Below are 18,494 nucleotides of genomic sequence, written 5' to 3'. Positions count from 1 at the left end.
AAAGAGGCTTCTTCAGAGCACATAAGCCACATGGGCAATGAACAGATAGACCTCAGTCATATTCACCAGCGCTGGACCTCGTGAGGCATGCCATGTAAAAGTGTTGAAATCAAAATGGATTTCAGGTTCACTCTTGGTCAACTAGAATATTCAAACAAACATTCCCCCCCTTCCCCTTTCCTTCAGTATTTGGTGAAAAGAGCTGGGACCGCTTGTGTCCAGCATATTGCACAGCTTTACTTGCATGGAACTCTCTGGGGTGGCTGAGTGTTTTGTACAGCTAAAAATTTAACTCTTTACCCCACCTCGACCTCTTCTCCAGGACCCCCTTTCTTTTCCTTTTCTTTTTTTTTTCATTTTTTTTTTTACCGTTTTAGAATCACACGTTTTTAAAACGTGTCTCTTAATTTCCTTCCTTCTCCTATCCAGCAGAACATCTTCACACCTTCGTTTTCCCTCTCCTTTCCCCCTTTTTCTTTCTATTGCAGTAAGTGCTTTCTTCTCACTTACGGGGCGGATCCGCATAGAACTAACCCACTTACTTATGTGGGGGATCCCTCTATAACGAACCATCACAACAGCAGTGGGTCAGTTGAGCCCAGCCCTACTGCTCTTAATCCTGCACCCCTTGTCTCTGGTCACTCAGGTATCCTCGTAGAGACAATACTTGCTTGTCAAAAATGAAAAGGCCATTTCAGATCACTTTGTCCAAGCATCTGAATTGTATATGGGCGGGGAGGGGTGGGGACTGAAGCCTAGACAAGGAGGGTGGATGGGACCAAGGTTACACAGTGGCAAAGTCCGAAATTGGAACCCTATTTCCAGGTTGGCCTACTTCCAGAAAAGTGTGTTTTTCCAGTGAAAGTCAGCTTTCACTGTTATTTCAGGCAGCCACAGGCATGTGGGAATTGTTTTGTTTGAAAGCAGGTTATTCCTATTCCTGGAATCAAATTCTGCACTCAGTGTCTCAACTGACAGGTAAAGGAAGCCTCAAGTTTTTTTCCTAGGCATCCTTGTGACTATGCAGATGGCCAAACACTTGATGGCAAAAATGAATTTATTTCCAGAGCTTATGTCCCACACTCCCATGACAAACAGCCCCAAAGGCAGCAAGGAATATGAAAAAGCCAGTACAATTTGTACTTGTTGAGTTTTTGTCTAGTTCATTTATTAGAATGTACATAAATAAACACATTGAATGGAATTAAACATGAATATGGAATCATGGTGTAGAGGACATAGCACTGACCTAGGGGTTCGCCCATCTGATTTCTGACCCAGCTCTGACATAGGACTGCAAATATTCCAGTTTGTCTAGAGTATAAGGTGGTTTGGGTGGTAAGGCAAGAGGTAAAATAGGTAAGAAGCAAAAGAATAGGTAGCACCTGCCCTAATGAGGGCCACACATTCAGTGCACAGGAATACCTCCTCGATGAATAAGTGAAGCTAAGAAGGAGAGTTCTATTTTACTTTTTTACTTATAAACAGCAAACATTTATTTTTCACAGTCCTAGTAGCTGGTTAGTCCAAGATCAGGGCACCATGAGACTTGGTGTCTGGTAAAAGCCACTTCCTGGATGATAAATGGCAACTACTCGCTATGTCCTCACGTGGTGGAAGGGGCAAAGTATCCCTCTGGACCCTCTTAAATAAGGCACTAATCTCATTAATGAGGGCTCCACCCTTATGAACTAGGCACCACCCAGGGACTCCACCTTGTAATACCATTATCTTGGGGATTAGGATTTCAACACATAGATTTGGGGGAAATGCAAACATTCTATTTAGGACACCTAAGCAATTTCCATACTGCCCACAAAGTGCCATGTCTAAACCCAAATAAAATCACATCATTTTCTGACTTTAATAAGTTCAAAGTCTTATGATTGACTGGCAGAGAACTTTTCTTCTTCAACCTTTCTCTCCAAACCTATTCCATATACTCCATTTTCCATCTGCATCTCTTCTTTTTTTTAAGTTAACTTTTATTGAAGTATAATGGCTTTACAATGTTGTCTTATTATCTGCTCTACAGCAACGTGAGTCAGTTATATGTATACATATATCCCCTCTTTGTTAGATTTCCTTCCCATTTGGATCACTGCAGAGTACTGAGTACAGTTCCCTGTGCTATACAGTAGTTGCTCAGAAAGAGAGTTTTAGACCTGATTGTCCAAACTAAGGAATTTGATTTCTATCTTACATTCAACAGTAAGCTTTTGGAGAATTTGTGCAGGAAAATGACACCATCAGGAAGAAACTTTCAGTTACTTTCTGGAGGAAGAACTAGAACAAACAGAGACTGGGGACAAGGAGAGAAGTTAGGAGGGTGGTGCACACCTCTGCTTCCAGTCATGGCAGGCTAAGTCATTTGCACTCACCATCCCAATGAGGACAACTAAAAAATACTGGGTGAAATGTGAAAAAGAAATTATCTTCATTAAGCGCTAAGAAACTCTGAGGCTAAAATCTAGAAGAAAGCAAAAACCCAAATAGGAAAGCCCAGCACTCAAAGCCACTTTTGCCTGAGGGCATTAGCAAATCCAGAAGAAAGAATTGTGACACTGAGCTGTGGTTTTGGTGGCCTCATGGAAAAGAGATGAAAAGTTCAAGTTCTCATCCCCAGTGAGTAGATCTGATAAGCCCTCCAGCCACTCTAAAATAAGTGGCTACCCCTTTGGGATAATGGTGAACCAGAAGCAACAAGCCCTGGCATGGAATTGCAGTCTAGATATCCATCACCAGAGTGATCCAAGGAACTTCAAGCCCTGAACTTGGATTAAAGTGGTCTTGGACAGGTAGTGACCCCAGGCATTTCGCAGCAGCAAGTAAAAATGCTCTCTGCAGGAAGGTTCTGTCTTCCTATGCCTGAAATCAGTCTGATAAATAATTTTTCAGTGGTATATTGGCACAAAGTCAAAGATAAGTGGACACATAAGCAACAAAATACATTGTAAGTGACAGCTGAAAGAAAAACTAGGCAATGAAAACAAATTCACAAATATTTCAGATATCCGAATTATGAGACACAGACTATAGTCACTATGGCCTACTATAGTTCAAAAAATTTTTAAAAAGCTTTAAAATATTTTCAGGGAACAGAAAATCCTAAAAAGTGGCATAGCCAATTTGAAAAAGAATCAAACAGGACATCTAGGACTAAACAATATAACGATTGAGGGTTCAAAGTATGCGTTTAACAGAAGGCTAAACATAATCATTAGATGATGATAAATGCGATGAAGAGAAATAAACCTAAGAGAGAATTATGGAATTCGAAGATAGACCAAAGAAATCATCCAGAATTTTTCCTGGAGAAATGAATTATATGAAGAAAAATGTCGGATAAGAGACACAATGAATAGAGTGAAGAAGTCTAATATACATTTAATTTAAATCCTGGAAGGACACAACTGAGTAATGGGAAAGAAGATGATGGCCAGAAATTTTCCAGAGCAGATGAAATGCACCAATCCACAGATTCTAGAAGCCCAGTGAATTCTCAGCAGGATAAAAAACAGATATTCACTCCTAGACACATCATAATGAAAGTGCAGGAAATCAGAAAGAATGAAGGCTATGTTAATGATCCAAGTTAGAGATAATGAATCTTGACCTTGGGCAGGAGCAGAAGAAATAAAGACAAGGGGATGGGCCTCTACACGCTTGCCTTAAGAATACCTTTTGCTCAGACTTACCATGAACGACTATTTTATAAACATTCTCCATTTCATTCTTCATTAATAAAATACATTTGCTAACAAATCTATTTGTTAGAGCAACCTGACACCTAGGAGCTGTTCAAATTTTCTTAGTCATACATGAAAGGTCGTCATCTTATAAGTATGTCGTCTCATGGGCTATGAAAGGGGTGAGTATTCTCCATAGGAATTATGACGGTTAATTTTATGTGTCACCTTGATTGGGCTAAGGAAGAATTTCAAGTGCATAAACCTATTCCAGGAGCTATTAGGTCTGGAAAAGCTTCTGTTTGGATCTGCAGATCCTATTTAGGAGTGAGCTATGGAAATGAAGTCAGAGTGACCTTTCTTGTGTTCCATTTAATGCAAACATATTAAGAGAGCATCTTTACACTGAAATGCATTATTATGGCAACTTGCTTATACAGAACTTCACTTTGAATTTATTAAAAATAAATGGAAACGCTTATTTCACCTTGAGGATTATGTGTGGACCTTAACTGACAAAATGTACTCTCTACCCCATCCCACTGATCAGAAAATGGCCACCCTCCTCCAGAGGATGAATAATAATCATTTAATCCTCACTTCAGCTCTGTAAGGTAGGTATTATTCTTCCCATTTTCCAGCCGGGAGGGGAGATGATATAGTAGATGTCACAGGTTAGACTCTGAAGCCAGACTGCCTGGGTTGGAATTTCACCTGTGCTACCCACTAGACGTGGAATCTTAAGCAAGTTACATAGCTTCTCTGTGCCTCAGTTTCCTCATCTCTAGAGTAAGATAATATTAGGACTTCTTTAGAGGCTGCAATGAGTTAATTCATGGAAGGCACCTAAATTATTATGGCCAATCATACAATCAGTGCTCAAAATATGGAAAATCTACTTGTTCTAGAGTTACGAGGCCATTTTTTTGTGGCCACTTAATAGCACGAATGAGAAGGAAAAATATGCATCCCTGAAGCCGACTAGAAGAAGAAACATGGGTCATGGGAGCAGCCTGGCCTTATTATCCATAGTTCCTGAAATGAGCTGTGTGACCCTGACTGGGGGCAGCGGGAGGTGTCTACAAGGGTTGGAGAATGCACTCCAGGGGGAGCCAGTGCCTAAGATATATCCCAAATGTGTCTGCCCAGCCAGAAGCTCCTGGAATCCCGCAGATGAGAGAAGGCCCTTTCCCACACAGGCTCCAGGAAGTGTTTAGAACCCCAAGGAATATACAAATTACTAAGCTCAATGAATCACAATAAATTCACTTTAAAAGTACTAGTTTACCCTCTTAATTTACAAGTGGCAATGTATGAAGCAACTGATTGTTCATCATAGTTTTTCTTTGGGAGACCTGAAGCAGTTTCTGGCTTACCCAGTAGGGATGTCAAACCCCTGAGTGACGCGCAACCACCTTATCACCTTACCTTATAATTTCTAATGGCTGGACTTCGTGTTCCGTTGTCATCACAGAATGTAAATGGTTTCAACTATTACTTTGTTCAAAGCCCTTAGTCCATATCAAACTACCTTCCCCTTTAATTTTCAGTTAAGACTCTCAAGTAGTTCCTAGAGCAGCTTCAGCATTTATACCTTTCTGTCAGCAGCTTTGTCTCAGATATTCATGTGGATACAGCCTTGTTCACAATGGAGCCCAGGGCAAAATGCAGAATGTTTTTGTGTTTCTGATTTACTATAATGAGGGATAAGTGTGCTTAGGGCAATCACTCCCATGGAGAGCAAAGGGGAAATTTAGTGGAACATAATGTGTGTTGACTTCAGTAAGCCTCAGTCCCGTGCCCCTCCCTTGGGGTTGGATTCCAGTTTCTGACTACCCAAATGTGTTCACAATGCACACTGGAAGATGTAGCCCCATCTGGCAACACTGGAAATAAGCAAGGAGTCATAGGGCCCCTTAATACAGAGGAATTCCCCAGGTCACTGAGTTGGTGAACTCAAGGTGATCCGGTATTCCTCCATTCCTCATGATAGCACTATTTATTGAGAGAGAACCATATGCCAGGTCTTGTGCCATGTACAGCCACACACACGGTCTGCCCACCGGGAAACGACTCCTTAGTTGAAATATAGATGATGAGCCAAGGAATTTCAAAACACATGGTGCAGTGATGTACATAAGAGGGGCTCCTGAACCAGGCTTGAGGGTTTGCAGAGAAAACTGGATGTCTGGGGCAGGAGTGAAAGGAAGTATTAATCTTCACACTTTTATGTCTTTCCCTCAACCCTGCCATAATTTATAGACAAGTCCTATTTTCTGAGTAAAATATAAATCCAACCACTTTCTAACACCTTGCTTTTGTCACTCTGGTCCAAGCTCCCATCGTCTCTCAGGTGGACTACTCCAATAGCCTCCTAATTGGCTTCCCCACTTCCAGTTTTATATCCTGTGGCAAATATCGTAGGTTAGCTCACTTGACTCCATTACAATCCCAATCACAGCAGGTAAGGCTTGATCGAGGTTGCAGACCAAGTCTACATTTCCTGAACTCCCGCCCTTATGGCCTGGATTCCACACATAGCTTAGCCTCTGCCAAGCAGATAATAAACCCCCATGAGATTTGGTGGGAGCAGGAACGTGGAGTCTATGCTGCTTCTTCTGTGGTTTCTGATTTCTCTTAGTGAGCATGGGCTCAGAAACTGTTGCTTCTCCTGCAGCAGTTATAATAGAGGTCCCAGGGTACAGTTCCTAGTTTTGTGGGTATCAAAAGGCAAGGCATGGGACATCAACTTTGTATAGATGGAGAAGGAGGCAATGTGGTCTCAAAGCCAAAATTTGTGATGCTCTCAGCAGAAACAGAGTGGTCCAATGTCTTCTTCACTTTCCACCCTCCTGATTGTACCAGTTCTGGGGTATTATTCAAGAAAACAATTCTGGAAATTATAACTACTACTTGAGTTAAAACAAACATGACCACCACCACCCCCGTGCAAAAGTCTCTTGTGCTTTTCCCTCATACACCCAGGTATTTTGTAGGCTCTTGTGATTTATCTATGCATGCCTGTTTTTGTACTTTGTAAAAATGGCCTCCTATAGAATGTTTTCTTGTGTGTGTCTGTTCTGTTTTCTTTTTCTGGCTTGATATCTTGATTCATAAGATTCATCTAACTTGTATGTAGCCAAGATTGTTCATTTTCTTTGCTGTATGACATTCCACTGATGCATATATCACTTCATATAACTACCAACTAGTTTTTGAATTTGGGTTGTGTCCAGTTCTGGACAATTACAAACAATGCAGCTCTGTGCATCCTTGGCCTTGTCATCTGCTTTGCATGGGCATGGGGTTCTCTAGGCGAAGCGCCTAGTGGTAGTATTAGTGGGTCCAGGGTAAATATATCTTAAACTTTGAGGGATACTGAATATTCCCGTTATTCAGTTCTACATATTTCTTGATTTCCTCCAATCCAAGGATTAGTTAGTAGTATGCTATTTTGTTTCCAAACATTTGGGTGTTTTAAAGCTGTCTCTGTGTTATTACCCACTGTGTTAAGCATTATCTTCAGAGAGCCTAGATTTCATGCCAGGGATCCTTTGCAGTTTATTGAGGCTTCCTTTTTCTTAGTAAGGTCTATTTCTGTAAACGGTCAATATGCTCAACAGAATTTATGTTCTCTGCTTGTTGGGTATAAAGTTTTATAGTATCTAATAGCTCAAATGTATTATTGCTTAGGCCTTTGATATCACTGCTTATTTCTGTTTGCTTGGACGTTCATGTTCTGACAGTGGTGGGTTAAAATCTCCAGCTCTCATTGTTAACGTATCTATCAGTCCCTACAGTCATAAAATTTATCATTGAGGTTTAAGCTATCCTGCTATGCCACCTTCTATAACTCCCTCACGCTATCATCCACTGACCCTAGCCATCCACTGCTCTCTGCCCCATCCTACCACCTTCTACATGACTCCAACTTCCACACCAATCACTCAACAATTTGACGCTCTCATTTCCAATGAACATCTTTACAACATACTAGCCAACCCCTCTCACAGACACACTCTGTTTATTCTTCAACCTAAACTTCTCTACCTCTCACATCTAAAATGAAAATATCCCAGTGTTGGACCGCAAGCCCCTGGCCATGCTGCTCTCTCATTCTTCCACTCTCTCTACATGTGTTCTTTTATCTCACTGAGCCCTCCTATTCCTTGGCCTCTCTATTTTCTGCCCATCTGCACTCTCCCTCTTCTGTCTCTCCCTCCTGTCACTATTGATTTGGTTTGGGGTTCTCCCTATTTTTTTTTTCTGGCCGTGCCACGCAGCTTGCTGGGATCTTAGTTCCCCGACCCAGGATCGAACCCTGGTCCCCAGCCACTGCCGAGTCCGAACCACTGGACCGCCAGGGAATTCCCTGGGGTTTCTCCTCTTTTCCTTCTTTTCCTGCTCCCACTCAGGCATACTAAGTTCTCAATACATCTACCACCACTTATTCTTCTACACTCATAACACCTTCTGTATCTCCACATCCAGTTATCACCCACAGCCAATCAACTGTTGATTTTCAGTTCTATACACTTCTTCATGTGCTTTCAATACCCCTACCTTAGTCTAGGACTTCAGCATCTCTCACATAAATCACTGCTACAATGAGCACTCCATTCTTGCTCCTCTCTGATCCTTTCTTCACATTGCTTTCAGAGTGACATTTCTAAAACACAAATTATTTCCCAAAGTAGAGCCCCTTGATGGCTTCTTGTAGCCTTAAGAATGAAGTCTCCACTGCTGTCTCTGGGGAAATGCAGATGGCCAACAGGCACATGCATACATGTTCAACATCAGTAATCACCTCACAAAAGGACACACATAACAAATTTTGGCGAGGATGTGGAGAAAAGGGAACCATCCTACACAGTTTCGCGGGAGTGTAAGCTGTTGCAGCCACTGTGGAAAACAGTATGGATATTTCTCAGAAAACTAAAAATAGAACTACCATACGACCCAACAATTCCACCGCTGGGCATCAATCTGTAAAAATCAAAAACATGAATTCAAAAACATGCATGGACCCCAATATTCATAGCAGTGTCATTTACAATTGCCAGTGTATGGAAGCACTCTGTGTCTTTCAATGGATGAATGGACAAAGAAGATGTGAGGTATATATACAAATAAATACTAATCAGCCATAAAAAAAATGTTGCCATTTCCAGCAACATGGATGGACTTGGAGGGTGTTATGTTAAGGGAAATAAGTGAGCCAGAGAAAGACAAATATTCAGTAAATTAAAAAGAATTAATGACTGGCTGAATTAATGGACATAGAAATGAATGTAGAACAGACATAAGAAAGGGTATGTCTTCAACACACATACTGCAGAGAGCAGAGAAAGGGCAGGGCTTATTTGGAAACCACCTAATAAGTTGGTATTACTAGGTGTACAGAGATAGTGGGCTCTTTTGTGTGCATCTTAAATGCCAAATTTATTGTGTATGCAGTAGGGTCATCAAAATTTTCTTACAGGAATTTGGCATGGCCAGAGTTGTGTTTTAGGAAGGATAACTTAGCAAGTATATGAAGCATGTATCTGTGGGGAAAGACACAGAGGTAGGAGAAGGTCAGGAGTCTAGGGCAAAGTTCAGGCAAGAAGTAACGAAGGTAATGATACTAAGAGTTGGCAAGAATGTGGAGCAAATAGAAATCTCATCCTCTGCTCTTGGGAATATGAACTAGTACAACCGTTTTTTAAGATAATTGGTGTTACCTAGAAAACTGAACTTGGGCAGAACCTAGGACCCAGAAATTTCATGTCTAGGCCTATATTGTAGATCAGGGTTTCTCAACTGTTGCCATTTTGAAAAGATAATTCTGGGTTGTAGAGGACTGTCCTGTGCATTGTAGGATGTTTAGCAGTATCCTTGGCCTCCACCCACTAGATGCCAGTAGCACACCCTCAATTATGACACCCAAAACGTTTCCAGACGTTATCAAATATCACCCTGGCTGGGGCGGATGGGGAAGTGCGGAGAATTGCTCTCAACTGAGAAACTAGAGAAACTCTTGTATATGGGCATAGCGGGTTATGAATGAGGAAGTTCATCGCAAAATAATTTGCAAAAGCATAAAGCTGGAAACAAGCCACATGTCCATCAACAGGAAATAGACACATTGTGGAATTTTCATATGATGGATAACTATAGAGCAATGATTAATGATGACAACAGTTGCACACATCAGCATGGATAAATACCACAAACACAAAATTGCGGGGGTAGAGAAAGAGCAAGACAAGTAATACATCTAGTATAATTAGATTTACATAAACTCCAAAATGGAAAAGAAATAACATTATTTAAGGGAACATTCCTCTGCAGTGAATGTATAAAAATGTGAATTATTATCCCAGTTCAGGATCGTGGTTACCTCTGGGAAGGAATGAGGGGATGAATCAGGAAGGGCACAGGGGGGCCTCCAAGGCATTAGCCGTGTTCTAGTTCTCAAGCTTGGTGGTGAGTACACAGGTTTACATATTATTAAGATATACCTTACATATATGCTGTATTATCTTCTGTATACATGAAACAGTTCATAAAATTTGTCAGGAAGTGATGCGGTCTAAAATAACGCAGGAAAACGGAGAGAAAGGCAACAGAGTAAATAACTAATTGGATGAGAGACAGAGACAGAGAGAGAGAGGGAAGAGCCAACCTTTAGGTGCCTCTTTGAATCATTTTAAATTCATTTTCTTCATAGAATCGGGGATGAAATCAATTCCTTATCTATAAACACACATAATTCATTGCTCAGACTTCTACGAAATGTACATTTTATGCCTCAACACAGATCCTACTATATGACGTGATTCACAGGACTGGATAATACCACATTTCACAAAACACCATTGTCTGAGAATCCTGCCCTGTTAGACTTGTAAACCTGTACTCATTTGTATTCCTTGGAGTTATAAGCATCTGAAAATAGGTGGCTTAGAGTAAAAGTGATTCTTCATCACTAACTTTAGTGTCATTAGCATATACATAACTGGCACATGAAACTGTTTCCAACTCCGGCACCCATCCTACCCCTCTGTTTTTCTCCCAATGGTCACCTCTCATGTAGTGGAATAAAAGCAGAATTTTTGGATCAAATTCTTTCAGAAGATGGAGCCATAACCAAGGAAAATATCAGAACATCCTAACCTTTCCTGGACAAGGCAGAGAGGGACAAGACAGGTCTTTTCCTAGAAAAAGCACAGAGTTTTCAAGGTTGAAGGACTCATTGAAAACATATATTATACATGTGGATACAGAAAAACCCACAAACACCCAGGAAAATAGGAAACGCAGGATTTGTCCCTGACCTAATTTAGGGACCGTCTCTCAGAGACTCAGAGAAACCTGATATGTTACAGCTATAGCAAACCCTCAGAGCAGCAAGCCTGAGCTTCCTCCCTCAACATGAGAGGCTTCAGGTGCATACATGTGGATAACGTAGCCCACTTGTCCTGTTACCTGTATACAAGGCCATCACCTCGTAGACATCTCTCAGTCCTGAGAGTATAACACTGACAGTGCAACTCAGCCCTCAGAAGCACACACTCAGTGAAGAGGAACACACATGCGTCTTGGCGCTTGGGACATGCGGCCACCAGGGGAGTAAATTCAGGGCCCTAGGTAACTGGAGCTCGGTAAGGGGCAGGGATAAGGACTCCAAGCATGCACCAAAAAAGGCTTAACTCAAAAAGAGGTGTGCATGCGTTTGTCTAAAGTGAACCTCCTGGGACTTCCCTAGCGGTCCAGTGGTTAAGACTCTGCGCTCCCAATGCAGGGGGCACGGGTTCTAGGCCTGGTCGGGGATCTAATATCCTGCATGCTGCACGATGTGGCGAAAAAAAGATTGTAGAAAAGTAAAGTGAACCTCCAAAAATTCTTAAACCCAGGTAAAGGTCTTTAATATTAACTATTAACTATAGTTAATACGCTAACTATATTAACACAGAAATACACACACACACAAACCCTGCTGGCATGGCATGTACCATACAGAAGCAAACCAACTTGAGGACTTTTGAGGGACCGTACATGGATAAATTTCTACTTGGACTGTTCTTTCATTAAACAATGGTGACAAAAGGCCTCGTGCCTTTTTCTGTTGTTGTTCTAGCCATGAGGAATACTCTGTGTGACTACATGATAATGCATTTTTAAATGTCAACACCAGTGACAGGAGAAAGGGTTGAGGACAGCTTGCACTCACTTCACTTTAAGACGTTTATCAAGCATCTACGAAGCAGAAAACACAGTGCTTTAGGAGAGAGAAATCAATAAAAGCCTTTAAGTTCCGAACACGTCAGAAGCTCCCATTTTAGGGAGCTGGGGCGATACACACATAAATAAATAATGTTAATCTACTCTAGGATACGAGAGGAACTAGCATAGAAAACAGAAAATGTATTGATGCTAACTAGGAAGCTCTCAAGCAGCGTTAACTAAATATAGAAATAAGGCTTTGTACCCTCAAACCCCTGGTCCTTCCCTTCTCTGATCGTCTGCTCTGCTCAAGTACCACTTCACTCTTTTCCCTTAAAGAAGTTCCAGATACTAGGCCCATTTCCTCTTTTAATTTTCATTAAATTAGGACATATTTCAGACCTCGACAAAGGTACAGAGAATGCTACACCTATGCAACCATCAGCCGTCTTAAGAAACGTAAGCTTACAAAAAAAATTGAAACCCAGTGTACCCCTCCCCAACTGAATTCTCCCTCTCTTTCCATACATTTAACCACTGTCATAAATAAGTTTATTGTTCTCATACACACTTTTCTGCATACTACATATGCATGCATTACTCCTATGTATGCCTTTTACTACAAATAGATGTATCTATAATCAACCTAATAATTTTCCATGCCTTTAAACGTCATATGTGCATAGTATCATAATGCTTTTATCGTTTTGGAACTAGGTTTTTCGGTCATCTATTTGTCCCTTCCACTACTGAATCTTTGCCCCTTGTTATAAGCTGAATTGTGTCCCCGCAAAAGATATGTTGAAGTCTTGACCCCTGGAACCTGTAAATGTGACCTTATTTGGAAATAGGGTATTTGTAGGTGTAATAAAGATCAGATGAGGTCATACTGGATTAGGGTGGGCCCTTCATCCAATATGACTGGTGTCCTTATAAGAAGAGAAAGAACACAGAAACAGAGACACAGGGGAAAACAGTATGTAAAGATGAAGAAAGAGACTGGAATTCTGCATTTACAAGCCGAGCGATGCCAAGGATTGACAGAAACCACAAGAAACTAGGAGAGAGGCATGGAACAGATTCTTCCTCGGAGCCTCCAGAAGGAACCAACCCTGCTGACACTTTAAACTCAGACTTCTGGCCCCCAGAACTGTGAGAGAATAAATTTCCGTTGTTTTAAGCCAATTGATTTGTGATAATTTATTACGGTAAACCTAGGAAACTAACACCTCCCTCTGGGAGGTCTTTGTGTCTCAGGCCCCTGAGAATTCTAGTACCTTCCTCAGTCCAGATCTTACCATCCTGTTCAGTTTACCTGCAATAGTACCAAGTCAGTGAATTAAGGCTGGTTCTACTGTAGGTGTAGTTAAACGTTTCCCCCACTGCTCTAAAGCAGTGGTTCTCATCATTTAGTGTGCTTCAGTAGCACTTGGAGGACTTGTAAAAACCTGATGGCTAGCAGCCTACCTTCAAAATATCCAATCCAGCAGGTCTGGGGCAGGGTCTGAGAATTTGCATTTCAAACAAGTTCCCAGCTGATGCTGATGCTGATGCTGATGCTGATGCTGCTGCTCCATGGCAGGCCAGTAGCACCATTGGTCCCCAGGCAAGCTAGGTCATCCATCAGTTTCTTTCAATAACATATACTAGAGGCTGGGCCACCATCTCTATCATCACACAAGTGGTTTATAATCTAATATTTTAATTTATTTGAGGCTGCTATAAAAGGATGTCAAACAGGCTTACCAAATACTTGAAAGAAATCCCTTTCAATGACAGTAAGGTGGGCCGAAATAAATAGAACAAAGATACATTGGAGTCAGTGTTATTTATGCTAAAAAAAAAAACCTCTGCAGCTTATTCATGTCAAACAAGCTTTTATTTTCAATGTGAACAATACTGTCAAATTTATATGTAAAAGGTAAGAATAAAGTCAGATAGCAGTTAATATCATTTTGGGATGTTGAACGTTGAAACAAAGTCTGTGTTGTGGGCTAATGAAAACTAGAATCTCCGTGAAGAACAAATTCTTCTTTTCATTCGCTGTCCACTTCTTTTTATGTCTCCCAACTGTAGGATGGGATAAGAGTCAATTAACAATTGTACACCAATAACATGCACCAGGGACTTTCTAAATATGAGTCAATACTATGTACATCTCCTGGCTCTCCAAGGAGAAAACAAAATGTTTTCTTCTTGTAACCCAGACCCTTGGTTGTCAGGGTGCACATCATTTCATCACACCAACCACATCTCTCTCTTGCCAACCACTATATATGTTAGTTTTTTTTTCTTGAAAGGCCACTCTGTGATTTAAATGTCTTTCCACCTTAAGAGCCTATGCTCCTTACCAAATCATAAATCCCTTATAATCCCAGACCTTCAGTTTCCGTATCTGTATAATGAGAATGAGGCTGTTATCAAACATCCACAGGTGTGAAAATTAAGAAAGGGAGAATGAAAGAGTGTGATACTGAGAGAGAGAGAGAGAGATGAGAGAGAGAAAGGAAAAGATGAATGGGTGGCGGAAAGAGAAACTAGGATTGAATTACCAACTCAGTGATAGCCAATAATAATACTATGGCTCATTTTCTTTCCTTTTGAATAAAACATCTAAATTGAACTAATATTTGTGAATTACTCATGAAATGCAGTCTTATTTGAAATCCTTAACTTCTTACTACTTTGTAAGGAGTCACCGTCTCAAAGGCATTGCTATTCCAAGAGACTTCATTTCTGTGGCCAGGTGATGAAGGTACAGCTAGTGCACAGCTTAGTCGCTTTAGCTGCTTCTCCTGGTGACCAGTCTCTAAAAATATAGGTCTCTGTATTTTAGACCTCTAAAAAAATATAGGTCTCTATTTCCAGGTCTGATAAATTTCCCATCTGCAGTAGACTTAAAGCTCCGGGACAATGGACTTGTGGCTGTAAATGAAATACATTTCAGAACACACTTCTTTCCATACCATCTAGAATACAAGTACATTATTAACATTAAACTGTTTTTCCAAAACTAAATTTCAACAATTTTTTCTTATTTACTTTACAAAAAAAATTAAAAACATGATAGATAGCTAGTGGGAAGCAGCTGCATAGCACAGGGAGATCAGCTCGGAGCTCTGTGACCACCTAGATGGGTGGGATAGGGAGGGTGGGAGGGAGACGCAAGTGGGAAGAGAAATGGGGATATAGGTATACTATAGGTGATTCACTTTGGTATAAAGCAGAAACTAACACACCCCTGTAAAGCAATTATACTCCCATAAAGATGTTAAAAAGATAAACAAAAAAATAGATTAAGGATGTAAACAAAACAAAACATAAAGCTGTCAGTAACAGGTATATGTCAGGACCGGTTGCACTATACAATAATACCTTGTCTTCTCCAGAGCTGCCCTCTGCTGAGACCATATCCAGCTTCGGTCCTTCTTCTGCTTTTTCATCTCCATCCTCTTTCTCTTCCTCAGCATTTTCATAATGATATTCACTCTCTTCTTTAGTGTCGAATGATACGGACTTTGGCATCACAAGGTGGTGGGAAACATTTCCCGATTTAAAATCAGCAGCAGAATCTAGTTCTCTGCTCTCAGGAGGATCTGGAGAAGAGAAATATGTCAGAAAATAAATAAATAAATAAATAAGAAGAATAGCTGGTCATGTTCCTACTGGTTGATACAGCACTTCCTTGGCCCTCACACTTCTGCTGCTTGACAGTTTTCACAACATTTTCCCCCTCTTTCCAGTAGATCTCACACACACTGTGCTGCGGATTATTTCTGGCCCTTTGGAGGAGGGATCGAAATCATTTGATCCTGCGAGCAATTTTGTATGTTTCTGCCAGAACGTCACTGGAAAATGTTCACCCCATTTCAAGACAAATTCTACCGCGAACCTCATTGATTCCTCAACCACTGAAAAGTGCCCCTGTGCCATTTCATCATTTTCTCAGGTCATCCTACTAAGAATCTTAACATTTTTAGAAGCCCGTCAACCAAAAGTGAGGTATGCCACTCGTTTGCCCTTCAGTTCGTAGAAGGCAGCATACTTTTTCTCAAGATCCTAAAGTTCTTTAGAGAATTGGGCTTCCACCTGTCCATACCGTGCCTGAAGGTTTTTGAGAGCTTTGACCCGCTGCTTAACCGCCAGAGGCCAGCGCTGAGTGCACCTCACCCTGCCTTTGAGGCCGATGCCCAGTCAGGGGCTGCAAGGGACAGGGGACTGGGCCGCCCCTCGCCAGCCTCGGCCCCGTCGTCGGGTCCACACGCCCCAGCCTCCCAGGACTCGGAGGCATCAGCCAGGACCTCGCACGCCCAGAACTCGGCCTCCACTACCGCCGCCGCTGGTTCCTCTGCCTCCTGGGATGCCGCCCCCTCTGCAGGTTCCCGCAGCTCCCAGGGCGGGGGGCCCTCTGCCTGGTACTCGCCCCGCCAGACCTCACCTGTCTCTCCCAGGTCTTCCTGACCCTGAGGAGGCACGGCATCCTCTGCAGGGTCCGAGGGCCATCGCGAGCAGCGACTGACCATCACGAATTCGGCGTGGGGCCCGGCCACGACACGGACGCGGTAGTGGCCGTGGGGCACAAGGCAATGGGCCGCATCCCGGCGCAGGGACTGAAACTGCGCCGCGGGCGCCCCATGGCCCGCGACCACTCCCGCGCCTCCCTGCCCATGCTCGTCCTCCTCTTCTGTCTCTTCCTCCTCCTCGACCTCTTCCTCAGTTTCCACCCCCTCTTCTGACTGGTACTCAGCCTCCTCCTGGTCCTCGATGTCTAATTCAAGCTCTTCCTCCTCCTCCTCCTCCTCCTCCTCCACCAGCTCTGCATCCCAGTCTTCTTCCACTGCGGCCTGGGCGGCCTCCTGCCCACCGTCCTCCCCGTGAAGGGCTCTGGAGAGCCCCAGGGAGGCCAGAAGGGCCGCGTCCCCCTCGACTCCATCCATCCCTCCCGAAGGGGAGGCACGGACCCCGAGGGCACTGGGGTCGCCACCCGCCCCGCCTCCAGCTCCGTCCTGGCCACCTGGGATCGGCCCACGCTCCTCGGTGGCAGACATGGCAGGAGGGACACGCCACACACGGATCGGGCTGCAGTGACGACCGCGGGGAAGATGGCGGCCACCGGGCTGGGTGTCGCTGAGGGAGGGGATGCTGTTGGCAGCGGGGCCTCCGGGACGGGGTGGGGGCTGCAGAGAAGCCGGCTGCCCAGGGGACCAGAGTCGGAGAAAATGCCTCTGGGAGCCCCGCTACGGGAAGAGCAGACGGCCTGCCCGCCGAGCGCCCCGGCGAGACTGGGCCGAGGCCGCTGCGCACAGGGCGGGAAAGAGCTTGATTGGCTGCTGACGGGAGGCGAAACTTAGAAGGGCCAACGAGGGGCCACTTCCTCCAGCGCCGACTCTAAGCTCATTTGCCAGCAGCCAAGGATTGACAGCACCACCGTCCAATGAGTGATCAAGGTCTTCAGGTTCCCTGGAGGCCTTAAAGGCCCAGCTCACCCTCAGCCTCTGTGAGCGCACAGGAATCCCTTCCTTTTCATTCCACCACTGCAAGAGCAAAAGTACAATGCGCCTAAAGGGCGGCGCCCTGGGGTATGGGAACCTGCATGTGTTCCCCAATTGCCACCCTGGGGCAGCTCACGCTGATACAGACACACTTAGTTCAAAAACGAGAGAGAGAGAGAAGGTGTATAGATCAAATCTCAGCAACGCTTAAAACCTCCCACAGGAGACAGCAAGAGAATTTGGAGGTTTTAATGCTGTTAAGGCTCCTTAGAAAAGGACATACAGAGTCGATATGGATGCAGTGAGAATGGAGAGTGGAAGAAGCAGTAAAGACAGGAGCTGGAGAGTGTTTCCTCAGGGCTCCCCAATTCCGTTGCAGCCTCCAAGAAATGAAGACAGACAGAGAGAGGGAAGAGAGACAGAGAGAGAGAGAGAGAGAGAGAGAGAGAGAGATTTCTTTTAAAGTCTGGGCTGAGCACCTGCTCTGCACTGGATTGTGCACACCCCTTGCCTCCCAAATTCATACGAGAAGCCCGTCCCCAGCCCCACCCCACCCCCAGGAGATGGTATTTGGAGACTGGGTCTTTGGTAGGTCATTCAGTTTTGGTAAGGTCAGGAGGCTGGGGTCCACACATTGGGATTATTGCCCTTACAGGAAGAGACCATAGATGGTACTCTCCTCCCACCACCCCAACGTGAAGCCACAGGAAGAAGGCGGCTATCTTCAAGCCAAAACGAGGGCCCTCACCAAGAACTCCACCATGCTGGCACCCTGACTTTGGGCTTCCTAGCCTCCAGAACTGTGAGAGAATAAATTTCGGTTGTTTTAAGCCACCTGCTTTGTGGTAATTTGTTACGGTAAACCTAGGAATCTAACACCTCCCTCCGGGAGGTCTTTGTGTCTCAGGCCCCTGAGAATTCTAGTACCTTCCTCAGTCCAGATCTTACCATCCTGTTCAGTTTACCTGCAATAGTACCAAGTCAGTGAATTAAGGCTGGTTCTACTGTAGGTGTAGTTAAACGTTTCCCCCACTGCTCTAAAGCAGTGGTTCTCAAACTTTAGTGTGCTTCAGTAGCACTTGGAGGACTTGTAAAAACCTGATGG

The sequence above is a fragment of the Hyperoodon ampullatus genome (genome assembly GCF_949752795.1).
Source record: "Hyperoodon ampullatus genome assembly, chromosome: X".
Taxonomy (NCBI): Eukaryota; Metazoa; Chordata; class Mammalia; order Artiodactyla; family Ziphiidae; genus Hyperoodon; species Hyperoodon ampullatus.
The sequence above is the reverse complement of the archived record's forward strand: the minus strand, read 5'-3'. Positions refer to the sequence as shown.